The sequence below is a fragment of the Pantherophis guttatus genome, chromosome 3 (assembly GCF_059756535.1).
Source record: "Pantherophis guttatus breed Tessera chromosome 3, ASM5975653v1, whole genome shotgun sequence".
Taxonomy (NCBI): domain Eukaryota; kingdom Metazoa; phylum Chordata; class Lepidosauria; order Squamata; family Colubridae; genus Pantherophis; species Pantherophis guttatus.
In genome coordinates, this window is record NC_142065.1 from 197,486,564 (window position 1) to 197,495,705 (window position 9,142).

At 40.5% G+C, this 9,142-nt stretch overlaps 1 protein-coding gene across 1 annotated transcript in view; it reads right to left on the minus strand.

The window, feature by feature from the left end:
* EXT1 (exostosin glycosyltransferase 1) overlaps nucleotides 1–9,142 on the minus strand; it is a 325,779-nt gene that overhangs the window by 126,257 nt on the left and 190,380 nt on the right. The window lies entirely within an intron of this gene.

Below are 9,142 nucleotides of genomic sequence, written 5' to 3' on the forward strand. Positions count from 1 at the left end.
AAAGCAAAAAGACGGGGAAATGAAAAAGAATAGGTGGAAAATGATGGGAACGTAACATCATTAAGCCTGAATGTTTGGACTTCAGCCACCTTCATCCTTTTGTATTCATTTCTTCATATTCCAAATTGACTTGCTTGTAGATCAGACAGAGGGGAGAAAAGTAAAGAATTCAGAATATGCTAATAGGGTTGACCTGAGAGATGTTCCAAATCCAAAAGGATATTTTACATGTCATGACTGAATGTCCTAGATTAATTCAACACAAGGAAATGTAGTATTTCAATCTCTCCCTACTTTATGCCCTCTGAAAGTTTTGGGTCATAACTCTCATTGTTATTATCAATATGATTAATGGGTGAACCATTGGCCAACACAACTGGAAGATAGCAGTTTGAGGAAAGTTGAAAAGCATTAGCTATAAGATTATCTTTCTCCAACCTATTCCTCATCAGATGTCTAAGAAATTCCAACCATCATCTATACACCTCTTTCAAATACAATCACTGTACCAATACAGCGTTAAGCTACCAGTTATTTTGGAAGCAGGCTACAGAATCGAAGATTCCCACAGCTGGAAAAGAGTACTGGGACAATCCTATTCATCTCCTGGTTAAGTGCAGGAATCCAAATTAAAGCATTTTTTAAAAAATTTTGATTTATATGCCGCCCTTCTCCGGAGACTCAGGGCGGCTTACAATACGCTAAGCAATAGCCTTCATTCTTTTGTATATTTATACAAAGTCAGCTTATTGCCCCCACAACTGGGTCCTCAATTTATCTACCTTAGAAAGGATGGAAGGCTGAGTCAACCTTGAGCCTTGGCGAGATTCGAACCTGCAGTAATTACAGGCAGCTGTTCTTAATAACAGGGTGCTTTAGACCACTGTACTACCAAGGTCACCATTTGATGGTGGACCATTAGCTTTATCTTAAATTAACGGGAATGCCCTCACTCCTCTGGGTCATTGGTTCCACTACAAACTTCTCCTACTGTTAGGATGGATTTTCTTCCCCCTAACCATCAACCACATCAACCTGTTTTCCTGTAACTTCAATCAATTATTGCATGTTCTGCATTCTGTGATGATGGAAACAGGTCTTCAGATAGTTGAAGAGCAATACCAAAGTTGGAAATAATCTCGGAGGACTTCTAATCCAACCTCTGCTCAAGCAGGAGACTCTACCATTTGAGACAAATGGCTATACGATCTCTTCTTAAAAACCTCCAGTGTTGGAGCATCCACAACTTCTGGAGGCAAGGTGTTCCACTGGTTAATCGTTCTCACTATTAGGAAATATCTCCTTAGTTTTAGATTGGTTCTCTTCTTGATTACTTTCCATCCATTGCTTTGTGTTCTGACTTCAGGTGCTTTGGAGAACAGATTGACCCCTCTTCCTTGTGGCAGCCCTTCAAATATTGGAACATTATCATGTCATCCCTGGTCCTTCTTTTCATTAAACTAGATCTACTCAATACTTGCAACTGTTCCTCATGTTTTAGCCTGCAGCCCCCTAATCATTTTTATTGCTCTCCTCTGCACTTTTATTTATTATTATATTCTCCATCAGTCTTTCTTTTCCACATTAAACATTTTCAATTCCTTTCTTCCCTTTTTACAGGAATTATTTTCTACTATCTAATTCTTCTTGTAGGCCTTCTCTGAGCCTGTTCTACTTTCTCTGGACTCTTCTATAAAATCTATACAAAATCTGTAACTGGAGACAATACTTGAGGTGTGCCTTGGCAATCACAAAACAAAGTGACACTGATACTTCTAGAGCCCTGAAATGTACAGAAGCTGAATGAAGGCTCCCTCAATCAGAAATAAACTAAATCAATGAAACAATTACGGTAGGCCTGTTTTACTGTTCTCACATTGCCTCGTCTTTGCCAAAACAAAGTGACACAAAAGGGATCACTTCTCATTTTTCACTCATTCCCTTAGACGCAGGTTTCAAAAATAAAAATAATAAAAAGAAGTTGAGTGATTACTGTAACCAGATTCCAAAATATTCTGCCTCCATGTGCAAAGCCTTTCATTTAACAGTGTGCCAGCTTCTTTGCATACCAAAGTTCCTCTTTTTTTTTTTTTTTTTGCAAATGCTACATTGCATGCAGAATTGTGCGTCCAAGCAGCAATAAAATTCATTTAACACATCTGTCCCTTTATTAAACACAGACATGTTTACTGGTTTAATGGTCCTTTATGGTCACAACAGCTCATGCATAGTACGATCTTGCAATTTGAAAAGGCACATTGTTACAATAATTCTGAATCATTAAGAGCTGGATTTTTATTATTTTTTTTGCATATGTTTAGTCCACCCTGCGTACAAAATACCCAGAGAGCAGAATGAAAACATTAGCAAATGTTTCCAATCTCTTTTCGTTATTTATAAAAATGTCAAAGTATAGAGTTCTAGAAAGAAAAGGAAACAGAATTATCTTGCAGGATTTTATACAAGTGACGTTTCAGATTTGGCTGTTGTTTTTACAGCTGTAAATTGTCATTCTTGATTATTCCTTTTTTTAAAAAAAAAAATTGCATGGATGTTTGATCTGAGCATTCATGCAACTTAAAATGTGTTAAATATTTAGGTTTGTATGTATTGTGAGATGTCCTTTAATTTCTTTTTTTACCTTTAAAAGTTTATAAAATCTAAGTTCTACAATCATTATATTGTAGAAACTAGGGCAAACATGAAAGTAATAAAAACTGTGTCATTTCTCATGAAGTCTGTGGCAATACAGAAAGGAAGTCCAAAACCGTCCTCCAGATTCTGCTGTCCTTGAATTCATTGCAAGCTGTTTGTGGTTTAATTGGCCATGCCGCTCATTATTATTGTCCTTCTCCACCTTAAATGGTTTCATTATTTCCATTTATTAATTCTTGCTGTTGAATTAGTTTGAGAATTTATCTTCCTTGGATCAAAAATGGTTCATGATGGCAAGTTTACTCCTGAAATCAAACACAGGATAACCTTAGGCCTCTCTGCAATGGTTAACTAAGAATGGGTGATTGAAAAAGAATTCATGCCTTTGAACTGTGGTGCTGGCATAAATTATTGCGTATACCAGGGGTGTCCAACTCAAGGCCCATGGGCCACATCTGGCCTGCGGGATTATTAGATCTGGCCCGCCGGGCTGCCGTGGAAACAGTGAAGGACTAGCCCATGGTGCCTCTGCCAGTGAAAATGGAGCTTGGAAAGGCCCTCCCGAGCTCCATTTTTGCTGGCAGAGGGTTGCAGGAGTCCGTCGCAGCCGAAAATGGAGCTCGGGAGCCCATTTTGGCTGGCAGAGCACTCAGGCACCCCTGACACGAGTGACATTGAGCTAGCCAGGTGCACCCTGGCCCTCTGAAGTCAAACACAACCCTGATGCGGCCCTCAATGAAATTGTTTCACACCCCTGGTGTATACCATGGACAGCCAGAATAATCAACACAGTAGTGCTGAATTGTATAAAACCAGACACATCACTAGAAGCCAAAATCGCAAGTCTATATTCAATTTATTTTGGCTACATCATGCGTGCAAATTCATTGGAGAAATCAGTGATGCTAGGAATGGTTAGTGGATCAAGAAGAAAGGGCAATCGAAGAACTCGCTGGCTTGATACCATCAACACTGATACAAAGATGAACACCCAACAACTGAAAGAAGCTGTGCTTGACAGGGTAGCATGGAGAACACTTGCCTATAAAGTCACCAAGGATCGGGCAAGACTGAACGATGGAGAATGAATGAACTCCTGCTGTTTAAGTACTCTCTCTCTAAAAAAAGAGAACCAAACAAAATGTAGTCTGTAGAGATTCTCAGTCATCCAGGTCATGGTTGTCCCAAAGCAGTGGTGGCTTGCTCCCAGTTCGGTCCGGTTCTATAGAATAAAACCGGTGGGAGGCTCCGCCCACCCGCCACAATGTCATTATGGGTGAACTGCGCATGCACAGAAGGGTCACCTGTGTTCCATCACAGGAACCAGAGCAACTATTCAGGTGACCCTGGGGACACAGATAAACCTCCAAGTTCTTCAACGACCCTCTAAAAAAAGGACGCAAATGACCAGCTGCCTGCAAGGAATATAAATCCTTCCATTCCCCACTATCCTGTCAGAGCTGAAGAAGCTTCTTGGATGAGAAGCGAAACGTCTTCAAAGAAAAACCAGAAAGTCCAGTTGCCTCCTGAAAAAGCACCTTTGGGACAAACAAAATGTATCTCCCTTACCATTTGCCCCATGATTTAATGCAATCTCACACAAACTGGTGCTCTTCAGAAGAGTTGGATCTGATCCCAACAACGCCCACAATTCCTGGACAATTCAGAATTTATAATCTCAACGTCTATGAAGGTCCAGGATATGAGATCTAAATGCATTCAGGAGGGCCTAAAGGAGCACTGGGCAATAATGGGCTTTAAACAGAAAAAGTTCAAACAAGGAGTGGAGTGCTGCAATTCGTGATATTTGCTACTGATATGTAGTGTTTTTTCTGTTTTATGGGAGAGAAAAAAACACAACTGATTCAGTTTCAGGTACTTTTTTAAATCAATTTCCCCCCCCTCTTTTAAATCCCTAAAGCCACTCTGTAACTTGCATCTGAAAAGAAGCCCTCTCTGTGAAAGAAAAGGAGAAACTATTCCAAAAGAATATTTGACTGGGATTGCAAACTGCAGAAAGACAGATTAATAGAAAATTGCTGCTGATGCTCACGTCTCTATTCTACTGTAACGCTCATTTGGGAGATGCTGCTCGAACAGCCTTCAACTTGCACTCAGGAATGTGCCCATGAAAAACATTCTTAGCGTGAAGCTATCTGCTAAATTCAAGTTAAATTGGCACCAGCCCTCGCTGAAATTAAAGCACCGTAATCAAAGAACCACTATGGTGCTGGGAGGTGTACTTTAACTAAACCTCCAATGGAGTCTTGCCGGGTTTCCTTAGGTGAGGAGAGTGCTGCCTTTTAACGGCTGAGAGGATCGTAACGATGCAAAAAGGAAGAAGCCAGGTTAGGTAGATAAGACTTTCCTCCCTCTCCTTCCCTCCCCCTCTCCCTCCCTCCTTTCCCCTTTCCTTCCCTCCCTCTCCCTCCTTCCTTTCCCTCCCTTTCTTCCTTTTCCCCTCCTCCCCATCCCTCCCCTCCCCCTCCCTTCTCTCCCTCTCTTCTTTTCCCCTTCCCCCTCCCTCCTTCCCTTTCCCCTTCCCTCCCTCCTTCTCTCCCTCCCTCCTTTTCTCTTTCTCTCCCTACCCTTTCCCTCCCTCTGCCTCCTTCCTTTCCCTCCCTCCCTCTTCCTTCCTTCCTCTTTCCTTTTCCCCTCCTCCCGCTCCCTTCTTTCTGTCCCCCTCCCTTCTCTCCCTCTCTTCTTCTTTTCCCGTTCCCGTTCCCTCCCCCTCTCTCATCCTTCCCTTTCCCCCTTCCCTCCATCTCTCTCCATCCCTCTTTTTTCCTTCCCCTTTCTCTCCTTCTCTCCCGCCCTCCCTCATTCCCCTTCCCCTCCCTCCTTTCCGTCCCATTCCCTTCTCTCCCTCTCCTCTTTTCCCGTTCCTGTTCCCGTTCCCTCCCTTTCTCTCTTCCTTCCCTTTCCCCCTTCCCTCCCTCTCTCTCCATCCTTCCTTTTTTCCCTTTCCCCTTTCTCTCCCTCCCTCCCTCCCCTTCCCCTCCCTCCCTCCCTCCCTCTCTCTTGAAAAATTCCTTTTCTTTTTAGCAAAAATTACACTAGGTCTGTATTAACAGTTCACACTACTCAAAATGAAAAGACATTGACAGCTATCTTTTGTCAGGACTCTGGGGACCACCAAACTGGGTGATCTGGGAGCTGAATGTGTCTCATTCATGTCATAGGCACCATTTGGCTAGTCTGAAAAATCCAGTGCTGGACTAGACAGAAAATGGTCTGATTCAGCAAAGTCCATAATGCGGAAGATAATGTAAATTCATGATGTTCACATTCGAGTTTAGTTTTTCTTTTAGTAGTAATTTTGTTAAGATATTGCACTGTAGAAATAAAACTAATACAACTGTATAAAATACACAGGAGAAGAAAATTATTAAAAAGTGCAGAAAAAAATTGGAAACCTCTCCCTTTCATCACCATCAAGGACTATCGCCACTCACAATTTAGCAGGATCTCTCAAATAAAAATCAAGCATCTCTGCATCCCATACAGGTAGTCCTCGACTTACGACCACAATTGAGCCCCAAATTTATGTTGCTAAGGGAAACATTTGTTAAGTGAGCTTTGCCCTATTTTACGATCTTTCTTGCCACAGTTGTTAAGTGAATCACTGCAATTGTTAAATTAATAACAAGACTGTTAAGTGATTGTGGCTTCCTCATTAGCTTTGCTTGTCTGAAGGTCACAAAGTATGATCACATGACACTGGGAGACTTCAACCGTCATAAATAGGATCAGATTTCAAGCGTCTAAATTTTGATCATGTGACCTTGGGGATGCTGCAATGGTCAGAAGTGTGAAAAGCAGTCATAAATTTCTTTTTTCAGTGCCGTTGTAACTTTGGTCACTAAATGAACTGTTATTACTGTAAGTCAAGGACGATGTGTATTTTACCCCATTCCCTATAAGCCGATCTCTCAAACCTCTTCTCTCCATAGTAATCGGCAACTTCCATGAAAGGTTTTCATAACTATTACCAACTATATTTACTAAATCAACTTTAAATTTTTCCTTTCATACTTTTCCCCTCTAAATTAAAAAAATAAAAATAAAGCATCACCGAATCACAATCAACAAACAATTAAATATTACCACAGAAATAGGAACCCCTCTATTTTAACTAAGACCGAGTAAAATGATTTTATATTTTTTTTCCTGTTTCTCCAACAATCTTTAGATGAAGTTCCAACAAGTTTATTTCTTGATTTGATGCATTTCCAAACATAGATGAGTTTCCTTCTTATGATCTCAAATATTTTATATACCTTAACAAAGATAATTTAGAAAATATTTCATAACCTTTTTTTTTTAGGGGAAAACAATAAAAGCACTGGGAAAAATGTTTTTTTTTCCTTTAAATTTTATATTTCTTTGTACTTGAAACACTGATCATCAATGTACTTCTGGGGTTTTGACATATTTCTTTCCTCCAGCATTCTTTGTTTCCTGCAACTCATATTTGATCAACTAGTAATTTTATTTTCTTCTTCTCTATTGATATATGTGGATGAATGAATGAAACTTTGAAACCTGAAGGGAAGATCTGTTAGCCAAACCACATTTCTCCAAATATAATCCTGCCCCAGGGAGAGCTCTAATTTAGAAATGATATATAAAAGTAACCTTTACCAATAGAGAAAACATTTGCATCTCAAAAAAGATGAAGAAAAAATATGAGATTGTATGCAGGAGTTTCTGCTTTCATTTTCTTGCAGAGCTAGTAAAATTTCCTAGAAAAAAATCTGTCTCTTGCTCTCTTTCTTAAAAAAATAACAGTAATTCTGATCAGTGGTGAAATCCAATTTTTTTTTAGTACTGGTTCTGCGGGCGTGGCGTGGTGGGCATGGTGTGGCTTGGTGGGCGTGGCTTGGTAGGCATGGCAGGGGAAGGATACTGCAAAATCCCCATTCCCTCCGCACTCGTGGGGGAAGGATATTGCAAACCATTCCCACCACACTCTGGGGCCAGCCAGAGATGGTATTTGCCGGTTCTCCAAACTACTCAAAATTTCCGCTACCGGTTCTCCAAACTGCTCAAAATTTCTGCTACTGGTTCTCCAGAATCTGCTGGATTTTACCCCTGATCCTGATCTCTGTCTCTATCTCTGTCTCTCTCTTTGTATGTGTGTGTGTGTTTACAACGGAGAGAGAGAGAGAGAGAGGGAGGGAGAGAAAGAGAGAGAGAAACACATCAGAATTATTGTTATTTTTTTTAAGAAAGAAGAAGCAGCATTATTCAGGTATTAATTACCTCATTCATTACAGCTGTTTACTCAGTCAAGGCAGCAGTTAATCCAAACCATTATTTTTTAATAATGCTTCACTTTCTCACACGTTTGTTCAGCTCTAATGAGGAAGAGAAGCAATGTCATCCCATTATTTAAAAGCCCCTCAAGGTCGTCAGATAATAAAATACCATTGGTGCCCGGATTGAACACTTACAGTGACACAAGGAAATCTAATTTATGATTTGCACTTAATCAGCACTGACCCAGAGAGCAGAAAGAATAAACTCTGCTCCACAATTTAACTCTAACCAGGACCATTATAGACAGACTTTACAAACACAACGATATGCCTTCATTTAGTGCCCAGAAATGTAGATCCAAATAATCTTTCCTACACTTTGGAATCCGAGGGGGACTAACACTGGAAACCTGATGTCAAGCCCAGGAAATCAGGACTCCAGGCAATTCAAATGAATATGGATTTATTGTATGTTCCTGCTCTCTACGAGAATCTGAACTACTAATGGTCAAAGCAAATTGGCGATAGATAAAAGAGTCAACGGAATTCAAGGTGGGCTGGACTTAGATCTCTTGTGGGAAGGGACTGGAGACTGATGACACATTTAACCTCTCCCTCAGACTCAGCCTGGTCTTCTATAGCTGAACGTACTTGAGAGAATCCTGCATTAAATTCTTTGGGGTTTTAAAGAACATGTAAAAGACATGCCTGAATATATAGAATTTAACCACATATGGCAGGGGTGGGCCCTTTTACAACCTGTGGACTTCAACTCCCAGAATTCCTGAGCCAGCTTGGCTGTATCAGGAATTCTGGGAGTTGAAGTCCACAGGTTGTAAAAGGGCCACAGTTGCCCACCCCTGACATATGGTATTCTGGAATACAATGGAGGACAGGGGGCTGGCATACTATACATACAACTTCATGGAATCATTAAGAGTTGGATATGACTTAGTGATTGAACAACAACAACCACATATGGGGGTATGAGGTAGGCACATAGACTCAATTTTTAAAAGTAAAAACAACAACAACAACAACAACAACAACAACCCCTCAATATAGAACGGAAAGCTGTAAGTTGGTCTCTCTGAGTAATATATTGGAGTGACCCACAAGACTGTTAAATCACTTTATTTTAAAAGTATATACTTACAATATCTTCAGTGATATAAAATACAGGGCGACAAGCTATCCATCAACTAAATGAGGGCTGCTAACATAAG